Raw genomic sequence first — 23010 nt, forward strand, 5'->3', positions numbered from 1 at the left:
GCAACTTCTTATCTGGTGTGCGTCTTTTATTTTGACAGCGCATGTGCACCTGCGGACCACTTATGTGCACCCCTGTGTGTGTGTGTGTGTATATATATATATATATATATATATCTACTGTACATGCATACATCATCTATGTTGTCCCATTTTCTTGTATACACACATGCCTAGAAATAAAGTATTCATAACACATAAATATCTCAGATGGAAGTAAATGTTGGCTTTAGCTCAAAATCTTATATCTTCTAGTTAGTTAATTGTTTTTCAGAATTGTACAACAAATATGGAGACAAAGAAGGCATGTTGATGAGCTGGACAAAATCTTGTGCAAAATCAAACAAACACACTGTATGGAGATACATTAGCCATGCTGTATACTCTATGTAGAGTCACAGGCAGTATCACACTGGTTGGATCTGAGCTAGACATACATTCGGTAGGCAAAGAGATCATACTTCATTCTTTTTGTACAGAACAGAAGGTGTCATGATTTTGTAGTCTTTATATCATTTTTTTGTATGAACATATTCATCATAGTCATTTATGTTTGGGAAAGACTGCAGTTGTTGTTTTCACTGCTAATTATCCTTTGTGACGTGATGTTTGAACAAAGCTTTGATCATTGTGTACGAGTACAAAGAAGGAACACTACAGGACTCGTATCCAAGTGCACTGTGTGTTATTTGATCAAGTTACTTTATGTGTGTGTTTGTATTGCTTATGTTGGTGGATCATAAATGAGTTGACAGCTTGGGTCCAAGAAATACATTTATTCTTACAATATTTTTGGATAGATTGCTATCTTATTACTATCTTTACTTTTAACCTCAAGACTACTCAATTTACTTTTACTTAGTGTGATATTTATATCTACTTTTCATTTAAGATTGAACAAATCTTTCTTCTGATAAGCAACAAGAAAGTACATGTCATCAAAACATGATCTATTTGCTGTCTAGGAGATGGATTTGAAACTAACACCAAGAGTTCTGAACTAGAAAATATGCCCTAATTCCCAGAAAATGATCCTGAATTCCCCCATAACTCCCATAACTTTTGGGTATGTCACATCTTCTTTTTTTTTCTTGTCAATTTTTCTTGTATTTGAACCAAGGACCTTCTTGCTGTGAAGCAACAGTACTAACTGCCGTTTCACTGTATTGCCCAACTCTCTTTTTATTGCTTTGGGAAACTAAAGTCAGTTCTAATGCAACAACTTACACAACACAGATTTTGCATCTTACAGGAAAATATACTTTTAGTACATTTTTTTCCCAAACGGGGGCTCAAATGTGGCCTTCCAGCCTTCATGTTGATTAATGCTTGCTGCAGTCCTGAACCATCATCCATCTATTTTCTTCTGATTTTCAATTCAATGTCAGCCTGGATCCTATCACAGCTATGACTGAGAGAGAGACAAGGTAAACCCTGGACAGGTCAGTAGTCTATTGTCTACTATAGACTATGGGGGAAAGTCTGAGCACAGGGAGAGAACCCATGCAGGCACTCTGAAAACATGCGAACTCCTCGTAGGACAGCAATGTTGAATTTGACAGGAAGATAGTAAATACTTTCTAATATAGGAGAAAGTGATATCTTTTTCCAGTCCCTGTTATTACTCTTGCTGCACTCTTTTGGATTGTGGTGGCTTTTCAGTGAGCTTTTAGAAGACCCATGTAAGGTGGGTCAGGCTAGAAGTAACTAGGTTTTCATCATCACTCTGAGGAAAGATATAATTCTGACAATATTGCACGGATAGAAGAAAAATGAAAAAACAGTGCACACAGTGATAGACTCAGTACTCAGGCGCTTACTTTTGGATAGCAAAAACTTGACACCATCTCCTAATGTTGTTCATTATCAATGAATGTAATATGGACACCCTCTTTGTGTGGCTGATGATGGTACTTGATTCATCAGTTTTTAATCAGCATTGTTTGGGGCACAATCACTTCACTAGCTCAATGACAGCCTCTTCACCCCACCCTTCTCTCACAGACTGCCGTCCTTTCTCTCTTTCTCTGTATGTTACCACATCAACACTGACCACTATTGTGTGTCTCTTTATATCGGATAACAGTGCAAGGTAATGTGGGTAGACTGAACAAGAGTACGGTTTCTCCCTCAGAAGAGGAGGCTTTTTGTCTTCTTTCTTAATCTTTTACCGTGAGTCGTGCCCCAGCCTTCTTGGCTTACTTAATTAGTCATGCAGACGTATGGTGGAGGAGAATGTTGGTGCCTTTCATTGACTTTCCCTTGCAGTCAAACACACAGAGGTCTTATGCATGTGGAGAAAGCATTGAACCTGCAGTATGCACCTGTACTTGATTCCTCTTTGCTCTGCAGCAATCATATCCTGTCTATCGATGAAGTTTCAGGAAGTTCGCCTGTGGCAACAAACTCTGCAAGACACTCCGCAGGGGAATATTCTTAGCTGAAAATGTGTGTGTTATGTTTCTATCGGCACTTTTAAAGATTTAATCAGCTTCTCAACAAAAAAGGTTTTTCTTTCTTTAGTTTATAGGCCAGGAAAGATGAAGCTACCCAAAGGAAAGAAAAAGCTCCTATGACCATCTTTGCCATACCCCAAACAGGTTTTTTTTCATTGCCTTTAAACTTTGCTCTTGTCCACTGAACATTACCCTTAATTTTACCTGGTTAAGAAGAAAAATACTTTTGATACCAGGAATGGTTGTAAGACAATTCTAGGCCTTTTGGTCATAGATACCACTCTTATCTTTTTGCCTTGGCATTGACTTTAGTTGAAAGTCAGAAAGTTTTAAATACCCTTTGATTCAACTCAAGGCAAAGTCTGAAATATCTTAACAGCCATTTTTCAGTGTTACTTTTATCTTTCTAAGCTTTAGGTTTTGAATTTTAATGACTAATCCTGTTTAAGTCCATAACACTGAATGCAGATGGTTCTTGTTTCTGCTTTTGATACTGTACATCATCCTTCAGTATGTTCAAATTAGTGTTCAAGGCACAGTGAGTGGCCAGAGCCCAGGAGTGACAGGAGTGACATTTTCAGTCCTGTTCCAACCTGTCATTCTCTCTTAGGTGAAGAGGGCTCAAAAGGTCAAACTGCCACTAGTATTACATTTAAAATGTCAGTCAGAAGACAAAAATACCTGCTACACACTGAGCGTCACTTGTTAAAGGCAATGTATGTGAGTTGATGTCTGTTAGATAAGAGGATTTTGTATTTTTCCCTTGGGAAATAGTGAACTTGATGAGTCAGAAGATCACTCATCACTTGGGGGACAGAGATTAGACATCGAGTCAGGTCAATCAGTTCTGCATATCTATCAGTTTCTTGTCTCAGCATTATGTTGTCATGGGTGTTGTCACTTGTGACTAGTTGTCAACTTGGTTTTGTTTTAAGAACTGTCAAACTTCTAACACTAGTGACCAGGAAAACACCTAAGACCTAATGGACCCTAAGCTGTCCCTGTTCCAACAAGGGTATCCTATTTGTTGGATGTTGCTGTTTTCTGCTGGGTCACTCAGTGGCCTTGGGTTGTTGCACACTGTTTGGGAAAGAAACATTGATAGCCCTGTTGGCAGTATCGTAGTGTTGTTGCTTGAGAAGCAGGAAGTTCTGGGTCTTGGCCTGCTCCCTGATGGACATTACACTGATAAAGCTAAAGGCTACTGAAAAAATGAAGAAAAAGAAGAAGTGTGAGAATACCAAAAAAGGGGAGTGTGGAACACATTATCCTGGGTTAGAGAAGGAACTTTGGAAAAGCTACAGTGATGCTGTATTAAGGACATGACTGCTATAGACAGGAAACTGCTACCTAAACATAAATATAAAACTGGTGAAAACCAGAATTAAATGACATTTTATTCATATTTATTTTTGTTTTACTTTGCAAAAGTGAAAATAAAAGACAAAATTCACGATTCACATACTTTTTCTGCTTGGGTACAGGACGACATTACGGTGAATGGCCCATTCCATTGGCCCCTCATTTTAGTAAACTCTTGGATGAGAACCTCCTTCCTTCAGTCAAAATGCTGAAGGTCTTTCAGCTTGACAGTGAACAAAACATACGGCCAAGACAACAAAGGAGTGGCTGAAAAAGAAGCACAGTGAAGTGGCCTAGCCAGTCTGCAAAGCTCTGTCCTCAGAAAATCTGTGGAGGGAGCTGAAGCTTTGTGTTGCCATTGCTGCAGCCAAGAAACCTAAATGGTTCAGAGAGTTTGTGTAAAGAGGAGTCGGCCAAAACCCCTCCTAAGATGTGTGCAACCTGGTGACCACTACTAGTAGCGTCTTTGCTGTGCATGCCAACATGGGTTTCTCCTTTTTTGTTTGGGGATCAATCAAATCAGTTTATACATTTAATGTAATTTGCTTTTTTCTGGATTTTTGGTTGATATTCTGTCTCTCTTCATTAAAATGAAACTACTAGAGACTGTTTTTGCTGTAAGTAATGAAATTTACAAATTCAGCTGGAACAGAAGCATGTACGGTCTATGAAGGCTAGTTCTAAAGGGAAAAATGGGATCCAAACCCTGAACTAATAAAATGTGCCTAATGAAGTAAACGGTGAGTGTATATAGTGTTTATTACTACTTGGATGGCATATCCTCTAATAGAAAGCACTTTATCCTCTAATAGAAGGAAGCCTACCACCTATAAAAAATACCCCCTATATATTTTTCACTGTCTTTTAATTCTAAACACCCAGTGCCAGTTAAATGAGTGTCCTAAATAGAAACACAGCAGAAACATGTTAAAGTCTCCCCAGAGACAGAGAGGGGAAAGCAGCACAGCCATGAGCATGCTTATGTGTATGACCAAGCGCTCATATTGCAAGCTCTTTGTTTCCAGTCCCTTTAAATGCAGACTTCACAGCATTGCAGATGTTGGAGATAAAGTGCTCTGTTTCATTCTCAGCTCTCATGTGGGACATTGAAAATGGTCAGCAGAAATGGTAGTGTGCACACAGACTCAATTTTTCTCTCATAAATCTTTTTTTCTCTTAATAGAGACAAAGCACAAGTGAGTATTTGGGTCGAAATTCTATTGAAGAGGTAGAGAATCTGTTTCAGCCTGGCCCAGAGATGCTCTTCGCACTGAAGGGTCAATTTATTGTGCAAGCAAATGACCCTTTTTCCTTTTTATCTTTTACTGTGTCACAAAAAAATGTAATTTGTCTGCACAGGGCCAGCCGTGGCATAAACAGTCTTGTTTAGCGCCACAATCACTGGGAGAGGAGGCACATGACTTTCTGAGTTGCTTTATCCACACACTGCAGTTGTAGTATTTTTATATATAAATAAAGGCCAGTAAGGCCTTTATTTATATATAAAGCCTTGTCAAAACAGTTCATACAACGTTTAATAAGCCTATCAGCACCAGATAAATCTCTCTATAGTTCACATGAGGAGATTTGAATTCCTGACAATCTGCTAGCTTTGTAGTGCTTCTGCAGGTTTGGAATCTAACTTCCAGTTAGCTGCAACAGGAAGTTAGCCCCAGTGTTGGACAAGACAGGAACCGTGCCATCAAAATGCTACATCACAATACGGAATTTTGATTACCGAAGGCTGCACAAATGGCTCCTCAAAGAATATTTGGGAGTGGTCTTTAAGGATGAAAAAAAAGGAAAATTGAAGATAGAAAAAATAAGATGGGATAAAAGTATGTATTGTTTATTGACTCTATCTGAAAGAATGGACGCTGAGTTTCTTGCATGTTGTGTTTGAACATATTTAACAGTAAATAGCCACAATTATTTTTAAATTGACCTGCTAGTTAGGCATAACAGATTTAGATGATGACTCATCAAGGTTTTTTTCTACGAACATGTTTTTTTTTTTGTCAGCTTGTTAGCCAACCCAAGAGGAACTGTAAAAATAATTAATAGTATAATAACCTGTTTTATTGTATGCCTAGGTTTGGCTGTTAGATAATTACCAATGTTTTTGTGGGTTTTCTTGTTTGTTTGTTTGTTGGTTGTTGTTTTGCAATCTAGAGTTGTCTTTTAATTTTTAACAAATTAAACTGAATATAGAGACAGTAATTTTCACCTGGCAAGCTGCAGCTAGAAAGTAATTTATTTATTATTCATTTTAGCTGTTTCATTAGAACAATCTTTACATGAGATTTACTTGCTAACTTACATAGAACTGCAACACCATTTATAATTTATAATAGCTGTTTTTATTACCTAGAATCCAATGTTGTCTCACAACATTAAAGTGGTGCTGTAAGTTTAGTATTTTAATACGAAATCTATGAAATGTTCAGATTGCCCCGAATTCCTCCAGGTTAACTATTAACTTTCTAGCTGTGTTTAATTGTGTCTTTTAGATCATATTGGGACATATTAATTATATGGCTAGTTATGAGCATTGTGAGTAATTTGGTGGTTGTGCTGGAAGTGTTTTGGGGCTACATATAAAATCTCAATTAGGGCCACCAAAATCCTAGGACTGGCCCTGCTTCTGTAGTCCGGACATTGCTGTAAGCTACAAATTTCGGAAAAATATATTTTTCTGCTGAATGAAGCTTTCTCTGTCTCTGCTCTCTTCTACTATTCAGTGTTGTTAAGGAAAAGCGATTTTTAAATGGAGAACAGCCATGTCTCCATGTTTTATTCTTTTCTCCATGTCAGCATTTGCGCCTAGAAGAAGATCCTTCACCTCAAAGCATCCCACAGTGAGAAAATAGATAGATCTAGCATCTGCTGCCATCCAATGAAAAACACAAATCCGTTTTGACACATTTATTTTCCTGCCAACAACTCTTGTCTTTCAGATTATCCTGTATTCCACACATTTTGACCATAAGTGACTGCAGGTGAAAGGGAGGTTGGCTGTGATTTATTTCTGGTGATTAGCATAGAAAAAAGAAAAGGTGTATTAAAAAGAGGAGAGGACGATAAGGCCTTTTGAGTGTGATATTCCAGGCCCGGTTCACTGGTTTAACTGAAGCCATATAGGAGCTCTCATATAACCTTTCCTTTTTACTGTATCACCATGGTGACTGCTGAGGTAAGCAGCTGATCTCATTAAAACAGGAGCTCGAGCTGACAACAGTTTGGAAGTTGTCCTTGAGAAACAGAAACAGTAGCCTTGGAATGCTAGCACAAGCCTCCTGACAAAGGACAGCTTTTTGGGAAATTTCCGGTTTCATTCAGCAACCCTTTACCGATTTGCATCATTAGCATCATAATATGATTCAGGAGGGTAGCGTACAATGGAGCAGAGCAGACCTTGATACCCTGAAAGATGAGCCTCCAGTCCTTTCCTTTTGTAAAGTACTGAAATTCTTTGCATGTAGCACAAGGCCAAGTTTTTGTGTATCTGAGGTATTTTAAAGTCTAATAAAGATGACCATACAAATATTAAATGACTGACCCTTAACACACTGCAAGAAACATCACATTTTTTATCCAAACATAATGGATCAATTAAGCAAATTCATATGATTTCTATAGAAGTATATGTTTTAAAAATGAAAATATAGGTAATTTTCACAGACCACCCCCCAAAAACATCTGAGATGATCCCTTCCACAAAACAAGATTAGTCATAAATATACATGGTTGCTATTACTCCCTATGAAATGGTTGTGATCCTAAGCTTCATGATCACACTGAAATCTTTGGACTCCTCTCTAAAGCCTTCAAATATGAGGTGTCCAGGACACCTCATAGTGTACACCATGAATTTTTAAAAACCTGGCTTGAAGATGACCTACACAGGAACACTGCTGAGAAAAAGCTGGAAAGCCTGAGAATGGCCACTGCTGAGAGAGGACTCGCATCTGTGTGGAAATTTTAGACATTAAAAGAAGTAATAGGTTAAAAATAATGGAATAAATGGTTATGTGTCAGTAAACTTACCACAAAGTGCAGTAAACATTTTGGCACATTGGGCAAAGCCTGTGTGTTTTCACTCTTAGGGTACCAGTAGTCCCACTTCTGCTTTTACTGCTTTGGCAGTTGTATCAAAGATGGTCGTCATGGTCAGGGTCAGCTCCCCACAGGAAAGTAAGAAGAGTAATCCTGTTAGAGCTGTTATTATAACCTCTAACAGCTACACACGTACTGTGACCATCTCTACTGCAACCGTGTCCGCTGAGTCACTGAGCCCTACATTTTGCTAAAGTGCACTTTTTGGAATCAAACTGTGTCAGAGAAAGATTGTAACCCCATCTGCTGATACCTAAATTAATATTTATTATGATATAATTGCATTAATCTTATAACCCAGACAATAGGTAAGTTTTATTTTTGATGATTTGTTTATTTCTTTGTTTTGGGGTTTTTTGTTTTTTTTTTGGTTCATTTTTTTATTGGGGGGTAGAATTGGTAGGATCTATCTGAATAAAAACCACAAGTGAAAGAGCTTTGTCTGCCAAAACTCCTTCTGTGGTAATCTGTATAGAAATGATGTTGCCAGACAGTTTACTGCAGTGGATGGATGCCACAGAGATCTCATCAGCTTCACACAAGAGATGTTTATATAACTACACGCAACGCTTCAGATACCTTCTGGTAATAACAGCTTGCCTGCAATCAGAGCTTAAAGCTACCTTGACAGTATCAACCTTCTGGGACTTTAGCACCGCCTGCTCATTTAATGTTGAGTGACACATAAGGAGCAAAATCAAATTAATCATTTCTAGTGTGGTCTCCTGAGATGTGGAATCAGAACTAAAGGGACCTCACTGACTATTTGAGGATTAAGTGTAAATTATGGATATTTAACAGTCCAGATTTGGATAACATATGTAAACATATAAACTGGTGGTATTCAGCTGTAGTTACAGATAACTAAACATGGGTTCAGAATGTTTAGGAAATTATAATGACCAGGTATTCTTTGTTTCGATGCATTCTCAATCATCCAGGGAAGTAAATCTCCAAAAAGTTGATTCTGTTCATCTGGATGTAGCATTTTGTGGGAGAAGAAGAAGTCACTTGGATGAGTGACGAAACGTTTCTCCCACAAAACGTTACGTCCAGATGAACAGAATCAACTTTTTGGAGATATTCTTTGTTTATTTTCTAGACAAGGAAACTTAGAATTTCTCAATCCTATCAACAAGATATTGGACTGTCCATGAGGCTGATCTCAGAGTCAAAACAAAAAGTATCAAAACAAAGACAGGTCACTTTAGTCCAAAAGACTCAGTTAGGCTTTTCCTTTTTCAGGCGTCCCTTTGAATACAGAAACTTCACCAAACACAGGGATTAACCTTTGGAAATACAAAGCACAATACTGAAACTGGTCATTAGTAATATAATATTATTATAATCTAAATGATATAAAATATAAACATAAAAAAAGTCCTTGTCCTATATACAAATAGAAAAAGATGCATACTAAAGAAAAAGCAAGTTATTCACAGGGAATAATAATAATAGAAAAAAACTGCAACAAAAATAATATTCAGCCTCAGATTTCTCACGTAAATGAAGTCCAGTGTCTCATCAGATTGTGCATTTGGTTGAGTTAATACGGAGCATAGCTGTCTGCCTGGATGAGGGCTGCTCATTTTTATAACTGATTAGTATTGCAGTCTGGTGCACCCTAAGAGCCGCATACATCCTTAGACTCACTGCTTATTGTCTTTAAACGGCATAAACATGACAAAGATTCACTACAACGCGGGCCCATGAATACCGATCATCCATTAATGCTTCATTTAAGATAAAGCACGCCTTTGTTATTAAGGGGAGCTGTAAATGCTCCTCAAAGAAAAGTGAAAAGTTGACAGAGTGGTAAGTTAATTTTACAAGCAAGGTACCACATCATTCCCTCGGTGTAACTGTAGAATTCAATCAGGAGTAAAACCTTAAAAGGCGACGATAAGGCTTTGGAAACAAGAGCCTGCATTATAGTGTGAAATAAGCTTTCTGTTTCCCAGGTGAGATCTATAAAAATGGTACAGTCAGCCAAATAAATGTAGTTGCAGAGCCACAGGCTGCTGTTAGCAACTAAATTCACACACAGACCAATTCCAGATACAGCAAATCTACAGCACGCCAATGTAAAAAACTGAAAGCTGATACATCTACTAGCAAAGAACTGATTGGTTTTGATTTGGGAATTTATCCATGTGGGTTCCATAGCTAGACAGTTTCTGTGTCAGTATATTTATTCTCAAATAGATGAGTCTGTGAATACACAGTTGTGTACACACAGTCACTGCGTATCTCTATTCAGCACATAAATAAATTGAGTGGTTATTTTGAAAGCAGTGTAAGCTCTTGCTGGCTTAGATTGGGATAACAGATTGCCTTGGGTGTTTTATCTAAAGTTTGTTATGAAGTCCATATTTATAAATCTGGTCTTCTTCTCACATGCAGAAAGCTGCTGTAATAAAGCTGAATCATAAGAAACATGGCAGAGGCTCATAGAGTGAACCTGCACGTGTAGGTCCCCTTAGTGCTTCAGTGAGCAATGGGATCTTTGCAGACGCTTCAGTTTGGTGAAGCATGTTGTGGGGAGGCCACTGCCATTGGGGAGTGCTGTTGCCATGAAGGCATGTTCTCTTCTTTTCATTCTTTTTCTTCTTCTTCTCCTCTATAATAATAATAATAATAATAATTCTTTTCTTACAATTGCATTCTAGCAAAACATATATTCACTAGAAAAACTATTCATTGCTCGGCAGCTGTGCTGTATGGGCATGTATACATTATTCTCCTCAGCAATGAATTAGTATTATACTTTATTATTAGCCATTATAAACCCAAGTAACTGTTGCTATCAATCACTGTATACCATTTTTAAATATTTCTTAAGCCATGTAAATAGCGTTATAACTTAATGTTCTCAGTTATGCACCTTGTCCCTGTAATAAGATTAGTATGGTTCCTGGGGAACGGCTCTAGTGAATGCCAAAGCCAAACACCTGCTTGTCCAATAGAAAACAGGCCAACTGTGTGTCACCTTGTCCACTTGGTGTTTTTTCCACACTGGACTTGTATGTTTTCAACACCCCGGCAACTATTTGTGTTTGTTGTACTTCACTGACTGCGAGCATTCCTTCACGAGGAAACACTGCCGTTTGAGAGAATCTCGCCAACTGGGACATAGAAGAGTCAATGACCTGCAACATGATTCGAAGGATGCACATGGTAGTGATTTTTACGTCAACAACAGGGACAAGCAGACACACTGGCTGTAGTGACTCAACTTGCTGCAATATGCCCTTCAGGCTGAAAAACAAAAAAGACCTAACAGCTATCACAGTCTTGACAGTTCTGGCTGTTGTTCCTGTTAATGCTCCTGTTAGTTTTGTAGTCTTGCTATTTTTGCGATAATGTGCCTTTTGATACCGATGAGGGAGGAGCATGGAGGGTAGTTTTTTGTTTCAATGAAGCCACCTAGATGGAGTTTAAATGCCTATAGAATGTGCATAGGTTAAAAAAAAATATCTTAGGTCAGAAGCATTAGTCCAAAAATTTGTAAAATTGTACCAGCAAATTAGATTTTAATCTGACAGGTTTGAGCAAAGCTGATTATTGACTACGTAGGATGAACCCTAACTCCATACTCCACACAACATGCCAATAATGCTTTACACTCAGTACACTCTACAATACAAGGATCTGTGAAGGAAAACCACCACTAGGATACCACCTACTCAGGCCTAAGAGCTTGTTTCCAATGAGAGAGAGGGAAAGAAAAGAAGTAAAATACTTAACAAAATCATGCAGCGTGGGAGGGGAGAATCTGACAATAGCTGGTGCTAGGTTAATAGAGAGGCCACTTATCTGTTGAGACTGGGAACCACTCCAGCCACACCAACACAGCAAAAAGTGAAATAAATACCATTACACTGGTCAACTGTGGCTAAAAAATGCAGACAATTAAAGATGATTAAAACATAAACATATAAAACATACAGTTTAAAACATTCAGTCTAGGAACGGAGCTTAATATGGTGCTCACTGGTTTTTACTGTGCAGTGTGGGGATATTCTGGGCAGCTGAACTTCCAGTGAACTGTAACATTTTGGCACTGGGGCATCCTGGAATATATCAGATTCCCCTGACAGTTCACTATTCACTGAAATATTCTTAGACACATCCCACATGACTTATACCGCTGTGATTTCTTACACTGTTGAGACAGAAGCTATGAACAGACGCTATATAAAGGACTCCTTGCCAGTTTAAAGAGCCACTGGTGGGTTTGGACAAACCCTGTATCTTTCTTTTAGCAGTTAAACACTCAAAACACCCAATCTAAACACCCCTTCAGCACCTCGAAACACAGACACATTTTTGACCTCCTGTGTTGGTAATTAAGGCAATGATAGTGACAGTGCTGCGATGGAAGAAAAAAGGGGCGTGAAAGAGAAAGATAGAGAATATTTGAGTGCATGTGAAAAAACAGTAGTCAACTGTTTGTTAGTTGATTAGACGTTAGTGAGGGCTGACTCAGTGTGGCCATGGCCCTAACCAGCTGAGAGATCACTGAAGTCTGGACCTTTTTCTTTTTTTTAAACTAGAAATTTTGGCACAGATCAATGTGTGATGTTCTACATTGCTTTTACTTTGATAAGACTCCAAAAGAATTCTACAAAGATATGGCCCATACTAGAGTGCCTCTGATTAGATGGTTTTTACAATTTTCAACATTTCTGGTATGGATTGTAATGTAACTTGTAACTCTAAAGTAACCATCAAGGAGTAGTTTAACTATCTCAACAGCCTTTCCCCAGTGATGGGCTAGGCATCCCCATTGTCCCCTGAGTCTGGTTCCTATACAGAAGCGGTGTAATCTGGATTTAGCGGCTCCTCAAAGTATTCTAGTGACACAGCAACTGAAAAACATATGGTAAATGGACTTATTTAGCTCTTTGGTGCTCTAACTGAGCACTCAAAGCACTTTTATCTGGGGTCACTAATTTCTAAACCTTGGTTATGGCCCTCTTTCTGACATCCCAGACTTACTCTTGGTATGATCTTTGTTGGTCAACCACTCCTGGGCAATTTGATCTGACTGCTGATTAGTGAAGTTCAAATTCTTTGGAAATAATGTCTAATCTATTTAAACAAATTGTTAAAGAATTGGAATTTGGACTATATATCTATGTTTGAAATGAAATATTATATATGTTTGAATGTACACGTGCAAGCCTCTCCTATACATGCCTAAGGACACGGTTACTGTAGGTCTGCACTTTTTGGGGCTGCACAGAATGTTTTTGTGTACGAGTCAACATCCAGTCAGGAAATTGTTGCTCATATCAGTAGCCAGCCAGTAGCTATGGTGAAGAAAGAGGCCAGGGTGAGGGAGAAATGTTATGCATGGTTGCTTTGCTGTCCCCTTAGCCCTGAGTTTTGGCAGGCCATCAGAGGGAAGCAGATAAGGCCTCACACATGTCTCACGTTTGGTGAACTGGCAGTGAGCTGTTCAGAGACAGATGCTGTGGCTTGGTGGGAGGAGTGGACATTGCACTTTCCATCTCCTGCCATTCTCAATTTCCTATGGCAGGATGCTGATTTAGACTAAAGTACCAGCAGCTAATTTGTATGATAAATGCAACTCTCTTTTTTCCCTCTTCCTTTCACCACCTTCTCTCTCGAGCTTTCTAATAAATGCTACACAGGAATAGCAGCCAAGCTCCAAATACAGCCGCAAGGTTAAGTCACACATGTAGCCCATTAGCACACCAGCATCCCTTATTTAAAAAAACTAACTTCATTTCGCTGTCAAATATGGAATATTTTGTTTGATCAAAATTGTTTTCAAAGAGAATCATCAAAACGTCTCTGAGTTCTTGCCATGCTCTCAAGATAACATTACTGTACTGTTTATGAAAAGACAAATCTTCACCATTATTAGATGGGTCAAACACTGCTTATTAGGTTTTTGAGAGTATGATTTTCTTAAGCTTTGTAGTTTTAATGGCTTGAATGAAGAGCTGAGAAAACAAACAAACAAACAAAAAACTCAAAAAAAACTTTAGTACCCCAACTCTTTGTGCATATTGACACGAAAGCCACATCACTGTTATTGTGTCAGATTCTGGGTGAGAATAATAAGAACTTTTTTTTTTTAAATTTCCAGTTGTGCTTGTAACTGCTCTAAAAGTAACATTCCCATTATAATTATTCAAAAGTCATATGTCATGCCTTGAATTCTGAAACTCTCTGAATCGGTTTTATTTCTCTGCCTTTGTGTTATTGAATACAGCCAGATTTATATCATTGAATTTATTTTTTCAAATATAAATGGATTAAAAGCTGAAAAGTGTCAATGACACTTGAAGTAATGCCAGTAGAAGCATCTGTAGGAATTTATCAGCAAAATGCCTAAAGAGAAAAAGGTTATAGAAGCTAAACTGACAATAAGGGAGTTACAGCTGCAGAGTCTACCAAAAATAGTTCTTTACTTTAATTGTCACCCTACCAACAAATTTTACATTTGTTGGTAGGGTTCCTAGTCGAGGGTAATCGACTAGGAACCCCTAGTCGATTACCCTCCGTGAGTAATCAATTCAGGTAAATATTTTTATTTTGTATTTACATAATTAAACCAGTGAGGTTGATTTTGACCCCAGTATAAAATAACTGAAATAAACACACAGCCAGCCAGTCCAGAAGCCTAATCTTTCCAGAATGTCCTGGGTCTGCCCTGTGTCCTACTAACTTCCTCCTGCTAGGACATGCCCACTGCACCTGACCTAGCAGGTGCCCAGGAGGCATTCTGGTCAGATGACAATACCCCCTCCTTTGGATGTGGAGACAGTGGCTCTACTCTGCGTCCCTCCCAACTCACTAAGCTCCTCACCCTATCTGTAAGGGACAGCAGACATGCTTCAGTGGAAGCTCATTTCTGCTTTTATCCCCAATCTCATTCTTTCAGTACCCAGAGCTTATGCGAGGGTCAGAATGTAGCTCAACCCATACACTGACAGCTCCGGGATCAGCTCTCTCTTCACCACAGCAGACTGGTACAGTGTTAACATTAGAGCAGATGCTGCACCAATCTGTCTGTCAATCTCCTGCTTCACTCACCCACTCTCATGAACAAGACCCCGAGGTACGCCTCCACTTGGTGCAGCAACTCATTCCTGACAGGGAGTGGGCATTCCATCTTTTTCCTTGGTCTCAAACTTGAAGATGTTAAGTATCATCCAGCCACTTTACACTCCACTGACAACCCACCTAGTGCAAGCTGATGAAGCCAAAAGCACAACATCATTTGCAAAAAGCATAGACCTTTCCAAACCTTTCCCCCTCCAGACCTTGGCTGTGCCTAAAAACTCTGTCTATAAATATTATCAAAAATCACTATGGTTGTACCGCGACATCTCCAACATTCTGACAACTTCCAAACTTACAAAACAATAATAAGGCAGAATTAGAAAAGCGGAAATAATGTTGCATTGTTTAGAAGAAACTGGCAGTTATAAAAACTGGAATGATTGGAATAAACTGTGAGACAAACAAACAAGGCACCTTATGCCTATATGAGCAAAGAAAGAGGGAAGATGAGGATTAATGTGTGTCTACAAAGCAGACAGGACCCAAGTTTCAGACTGTGCGAAGTTGCCCTGGAGAGTATTTGCAACATAGTAGCAGGATGTAAGATGCAAGCTCGGACAATGTACACTGAGAGACACAACCAAATCGCTGGGATAGTGTACAGGAACATCTGGGCCCTGTGTGGACTGAAAGTCTTCAACCCTTCAAGCGAGACAACACATAAGGTTGTTGAGAACAACAGGGCTAAGGTCCTGGGTTCCAAACTCCCAGGCCTCTGGTAGAGGACCAGAGCAGGAGGAACATACACATACTTATGGGATGAGAGGGAGATTTATATATACTGTAAATTGGTCTACAGTCCATGGGATAAGGATTAAACACAACAAATTGTTATTTCTAGGCAAAAGAGAACATTTTTAAACACAACACATATTTGGGGTTGTGGCTTTTCAATTTGAAAAAAAAATATTTTAAATGTTAATTGTACACGTATGTAAACCTGGGAAGTATAATTTCTATAAACTGTTTAAAGTATTGTACTACAATTGACACAGAAGAACCTTCACAGCTTTAGAAATTATTTTTTTCTCAATTGCTATGATGCAGTTCTCAGATCAGGAATATCACTGTCACCACTCTTAATGCACTTCTCTAATGGGGAACCCATTTCCTCTACCACCTTTCTCATTTTGTGTACACACCGACACTGTTTGTACTCATACTTCACTACCTTTCGTCATTGTGTTAATGGATTTCTCATCTGAATGTCACAACTCAGTTTGTACTTTTGTCAGTCAGAACTATAGATCTCTTATTTTCCTTGTTTTCAGTCAAATCACTTTTTTTCAAATATGTATGAAAGAACAAGGCCAGACACACACACACACACACACACACACTGTTAATGGTAGTAGTACCTTTCAGCTGAAACAAATACAAACACATGCTTTGTATCACAGGTATCACAAGTTTTTGATAAAAGTATATAAAAAAAAATTGGTGTCTAATTGTTAAAACAGGGGTGAAAGGTTTTTGGCCATTGGGCAGAGAGCTGAAGTGCATTTTTTGTGTTTTGAGATGTGAAAAAGGTCTTTTGCACAGACTAGTCGGTGTTATAAGAAATGCCTTTTGCGAATTGCATTATTAAGGGTGAAAATGATATTACTGATGTGAGAACTGCATTGAGGCAATAGAGAAAAACTGTATCATAGAAGGACAAAATTCTCTTCTGCAGTTGCTGGAGTTTAGTCCCCTGCAGCTTGGTGGATGGGTAGGCTATGCTATCCAATCAATACAAATGTTTGTGAGTGGAAAGCCAGGAGAAGATTACATCGTTGTTTCTGCATCCGTAATTCCCATTTGTTGGTTGGGTGACTGCTTGGGTTTGGGGTGGGGGTTGGGTGAGGTTACAGTTGACTAGTCAAGCTCTTCCCTGGCAGATGAAATGATGCAGCTGCTGTGGCCTTGTTTATCAAAGGAGATGCACAGAGTGTTTGCTGCAGCATTAGAGAGGGAAAAAAGGGTATGTGTTGAACTGGACACTCAAAATTGAGCAAAAAGGGGGAAATGCAAAAGATTGGAGAGTTATATTATCATATGATTTACAGTTCAGTGCCCATATTTAGATAAGAATGTGAAGCAGCCGATTTTTTCTTATGTCCTATTTTCTATTTATGGGCTAACACTCTGAGTTGCCCATTCACATATTGGTTCTGCATTTACAGTACTTATGTTTTCCCTCCTCTTATGTTTCTCTGTGTGACAGCCTTTTAGATAGTAGGATAGTCAGAATATTCAGAGAGTGTACAGCACAACTGGCCTTTAAATGGAGAAAAATTAGCCCGTCATTTATTATTCATTCCTCAAACTAGACTTCTGATGCAAAAAACTTACTTTACTTAACTATGCACAATATTTCTGCAGGGTTAATATAGAAAACCCTATATCCTCATGTCCCCCATTACAATAACGACAACCACTGACTATGAATGGATTTGATATTAAATTAAATCTGCAAAACTTTATCTGTGGGGAAACCATTAAGAGTTGGCAGTTTGTCTTGTAATCGGAAGGTTGCCGGTTCGAGCCCCAGCTCCGACAGTCTCGGTTGTTGTGTCCTTGGGCAAGACACTTCACCCGTTGCCTAGTGGTGGTGGTCAGAGGGCCCGGTGGCGCCAGTGTCTGTCAGTGTCTGTCAGTGTGCCCCAGGGCAGCTGTGGCTACAATGTAGCTTGCCATCACCAGTGTGTGAATGGGTGGATGGCTGAATGTAGTGTAAAGTGCTTTGGGGTCCATAGGGACTAAGTAAAGCGCTATACAAATTTTTGTTTAAAAATAACATAATCACTCACAAATGATCAAAGTAAAAATTGTCTTCATTTTCCACTCTTAGTTATAAGTTATGATATTTTTTAAGAATTCCACTGTGACATTTTGCATTTTTTTGGATTTGGGCAAACAGTTTCAACCAGGATACTGCCATTGGAATTATTCATGAACAACAGAGCCATTTGGGTCATTCCTGCTTTCTAAACTCTGAAATGTTTGTATAAGATGTAATCACCTAGATAAATGCTGCTGTATCTCAGTGGAGCTGAGAAAATTGATTAGCTGCAGAGGAAATGTCAAGAGCTGAACTGGATGTTGACTGATGAAAATGTCCTTGACATTATTCTGATCCCTGTATCATTTACTACAAAGTAGCCTCCAACCTATTTAATTCAGGAGGCTAATTTGTGCCAGTGTCAGTTTTACTGCCCTGTCATTGTTTTGGTTTAGCCAGCAGTTATTGCCGACTCTATGACACTTCATTACTGCCTAATTAGTATTCCAGATTAATTGGCCATCTTGTTAATTATAACCTCTAAATATTATGATAAAGCTCCTGAACAATTAAAATGAGGTGGGTTAGAGGCGGTGGAGCTGCATCACAAAGGACTGTAAACTACAGCGTATTCTCACTTGAGGGGAATACGGGGGATTTAATTTGAAATCTTAATTTGATATCAAATGTTTTACTTTGTTATAAAAACAATAACAAAGTAAAACAGTAAAACAAAGCAATTGAAAAAAACAAACAAACAAACAAAAAATCACACCCATGTGCACATTTTGCTATGATGGCACATGCAAAGACATATACACAAAAGCACACAGAGGTATAAACAATACCAGTGTCAGCCTTGCAGCTGATGTCTTTAAGAAGCCAGCAGTTTTATTATTTACCTACTCTTTGCATGTACTATATGTTTCTAAAGAGGATTGTGACCTCGTGTCTTTGGCACTATTCACTGTGACCCAAATCTTAGAAGAGAGACGGTGATTAATCTCAGCATGTAGGCAATTTTGTTGTTTACTGATTTAGTGATTATGTGGGATTTAGTAAGATTTTTTTCCCAAACAATTTATTTATTTATTTCAAAAGGCAGGGCACAAATCTGCAAAAGTGTAACATTGTATACTATTTTTTTGTCTTTTCATTTTTTTTAACAGGTATTTCCATCTCTGTGGCACAGTTTCTCTTTAGCTTTAAATCCAATATCTGAAGGTCAGATTTACAACACTAATTTCAACAAGAGACAGTCGGTCAGTAAATCAGGTCAATGGACATTATCCAATATAATCCACTCTAATCTCACAGAGTATACTCATAGCGGGAGATTACCTCTGTGTTTCATTTTAATTGCTGTGTTAAAATCCTGATTTGGTTGCTTATGATTTGTAACACTAAAATGGGGAGACTGTGACGTGTCCTGAAATTGCAAAGATGTGAGTTTAGTCAGTCTACAGTCATTCGTTTAATAAGATTTAATTTTAAAAGTACCCCAATGTGAGAATCTACCCAAGCAAAACCAAAGCAAAAAGGTGGGTGCTTTTCATTTGTTGTTTACAGCAATGTTTTATTGGTTTACAAATGATTCTCTTTGCATGCATGGAGATCTGACAGATGCATGACACCAACAACTGGAAGCAATTCTATTAAAATGATTCAAAAAATAACCCATTAATCCCCAACAGAAAAGACCCACTAATCTTTTCAACCACACACACACAAACAAAAGTCTGTGGACACACACATCAACACGCAATCTGGGAGGTATCAGAAAGGACAATACATATAAAACTTTTCATTTTTGTATAGCACAAAGCTCAAAACATATTAAAGTATCAAAATTTCCCCCCAAAAAAGCCACATAAGCACATACAGTGATGTTTCACCGAGATTATTTAATAATTTTTTTTTTAAAGTCCACACCTACAAAAGTGGGATTTGACCCTAAGAAGCTGAAAAAAATGCAGTCACTGGCAATAACTGCAATTTAGACAACCGAACAACTTCAGTATAGAACAATATAGAATAAGTAGATGGTACATAAGCCATTGTGCCTCATTTTCAACTTCTTGTTACTAAAAAAAGCTAGAAATGAAGCAGGATTTGACAAAAGCATCATTGTCTAATGTCAACAGTCCAGCACAGTCCATGTTTCTAAACTGTACCATAATCCTGCAAACTCCATAGTTAAGCCTGTACTGAATGCCCAGTAAGACCTTTGAATGACCTCAGATTAAAACTGATTTTTGTAAGACATTTGACAATATCGAATGACAAAATAAATCAAGCGACATAGCAGCATATCCAATGTCTGATTGACAGATTTACCAAGAATTTGAAGATTTAAACGTAAGCTTCAAATTCCCAGTTTATCAAATGTCTTTGTGGTTTTAAAATAATCTTTCAGTCAGTCTCAGCCTCATTTGGATATTGTATATACTACTAATCCACTAGAGGGGCATTTTTTTTGTCCAAGAGGCAAGGCATTACCGAGGGGCAAAATTCTCAGATGTGCTACTCTAATCTGTTTCACGCTGATGCTCTCTCCTGTTCTGCTAGATAATACAGTTACCTTGTTGTGCTCTACATGAATGCATTGTTTTATTTGTAAATTATTCTGTCAATGTCAATAACCAAACTAAATCTGGACACCAGAGTAAAATTTCAGTAGGTTTACTGCAGCCAAACATTTTCAGAAAAGTCAAAGGTTTTTTGAGAATTGTTTGGTGTCTCTTCTCTGAGTTGGGGCAAATGAGGGAGGTGGGCAGATACGTCCAAGAGTTCTTTCCAAACTGTTTTTTTTTTCTTTTTAAACCACAGGTCCCTTCTTCACAGGCTGCTTTTCACAGAATTCACAAAGCAGGAAGCCTCTGCACAGAAGAGAACGGGGTAAGTCCAGAGCAAAAAAAACAAAACAAATAAAACAAAAACAGATCTTCTCACTAAAACCAAAAACACTGAGCTGAAAGCACTAAGCTATACTACCACAGTTGAGGGAACCAAGGGAAGCCTTAATAGCAGGTGGTTAATCACTAGATTGCACATAGGTGGATAATTACCAACTGCTTCCAGGTACAAAGACTGGGGAGGTGGGAAACCCGGATGGCTTCGCCTCAGAAAAGTACAAGCTAAATTAACAACACACTCACACAGACAGAGGACAGAGAAGGAGAGCCAAAAATGGGGAGAAACAGACAGAAAAGGCAGGTCGGCATGAAAGGAAAGGGGACCATGACAGTTTATTGTTCTCAATAGATGTATTTGTGGTAGAGGTGGGCAGACTGATTCAAGTATCAATACCAATGCTCTTACTGGATCTATACTTGAATGATACGATCGATAATTTACTTTGTTTCTCTCCTTTAAGTTCAGAGTGTTGTTCCCGTTCATTAGAAAGGAGGCATGTCTGCGCACACTCCTTCTCTCATGCAGGTACTGCACCGCCACCTCCTCCATGCTTTCCTATGCTTTTCTTGTCCTCTGATCATATGACTCAGTAGCACTGAGCAGTGACATTCCAGTGAGTGAGAAAGCTTAGCATCAGAAGTACTTTACAACAGTAAATGCTGTAAACATAGATGTGTGCTGGAAGGAATTTCTCTACTGTGGAAACACCATGAACTTATATAAAGACATGAAAGACCATGAAAGAGCTTTGTCCCAGAACGAGGAGCAAAAGAAATGAGAGGAGGAAGGAACTATCTCCAAGACTCCAAGACCCCCAGCACAGAGACAGCCCAGTGTTACAGTGTTTTCATAGCGGCAAAGAATAACCAGATAACTCACATAAGGGCGAAAGTAATGTTTCCATCATGACTTATGTGAGTTCTTCAGTATTAGTTAATGTTCAAAAGTTATTGGTCATCATAGTTCTTAGTTTAGCAAACTGATTCATTTACTGTATTTAGCATCAAATCACAACAACAGTTTCCTCAAGGTGCTTTTATATTGTTAAGTTAAAGACAAAAAGACAAAGACACCAAGATATAATACAAATTTGTTATTAATATTTAATCAACCTTGTTTTGAGGAGCTTCAAGCTTAAAGAAATGTGTTTATGCTGATTATATTAATCAAGCTGCAGGCTTTAAATGAGAACAAGATTGTAAAAAACTAAAACATGGAACACCAAATGCGCCTTGTGACAAAGTGGGTGAGAACACCATTTGTCCATATTCTTAATTAACATTTTTGCTTTGATTTAGCCAGATCTCATATGTATTCTGTAGTAGGCAAATATCTACTATCCCAGGTTTGTTTATGTTTTGCACGGTTATAATCGTATAACAACATCTTGGTTTAAATCAATTCTGACAAGTTTGTGAAGTTAACATGTTATTTATGTCAACTGTTAATTTGTTTAGTTTGAACTCGCCTTACCTACCTGTGTTCAGGAACAAAAAGAGGAAATGTAGTTTTACTTCCTGTATTTATAGCGTCCTGGTTAATCTGAGGTCACAGGAAGAGACCAGGTGAAGAAGGGGGAGAATCTTTGTAATTTAATAAAGCTGATTTTAGATTGTGTTTATAGAGAAATGGGTTTGTTGTAATATGTATCGACTATACACTGCAGAGTTGTATTGCTAGGAAGGAGTAGCAGTATAGGTTTGAGTATAGAAATGTTTTGTCTCACCTACCTAATGGAATAGTCCAGGGGTGAATGGACTATTTAAGCAGATGAATGCAGGTGTTAAGAAGAAAGGACCAGGTCAGTGTACACTGTAAAATGTAATATTGTGTTTAATTAAAAATATTAAATAGGCTGAACTCAATTTTTATCAATTTTTTATCAGAACTCGATTTAAATACGTTACCAGTACTTTTTATGCAAAAACGCTGATAAACTCAATTTATTTGAGTTGTCTTAACTTAGAAAAACTAAGTAAGCTGGAAGTTTTGCTTCTCAGTGCGGAAGGATGAAAGATGTGTTTTGAAAATGCCACGTGACTACCGTCCTCCTCCCTCCCGGATCAGTCCGCATGTTCATGGCACCAGCATTTGTTATGGAATATATTGAGCAAACCTGGAGATATTATTGTTGTCATTGCTGTGGATCTTTACTGACTTGGTGAGTAAATGTTTACTCTTATTCAAACTGATTTTGTGGCTTCTCTTAGTTTAGCACCAGGTTTCTAATCTTGCTAGCTAGTTAGTGTTAGCCTAGCGTTGCTGCTGCCGCTGGGCTCATGTTACTTAAAAATTAAC

The sequence above is a fragment of the Pelmatolapia mariae genome, linkage group LG1 (genome assembly GCF_036321145.2).
Source record: "Pelmatolapia mariae isolate MD_Pm_ZW linkage group LG1, Pm_UMD_F_2, whole genome shotgun sequence".
Lineage (NCBI taxonomy): Eukaryota > Metazoa > Chordata > Actinopteri > Cichliformes > Cichlidae > Pelmatolapia > Pelmatolapia mariae.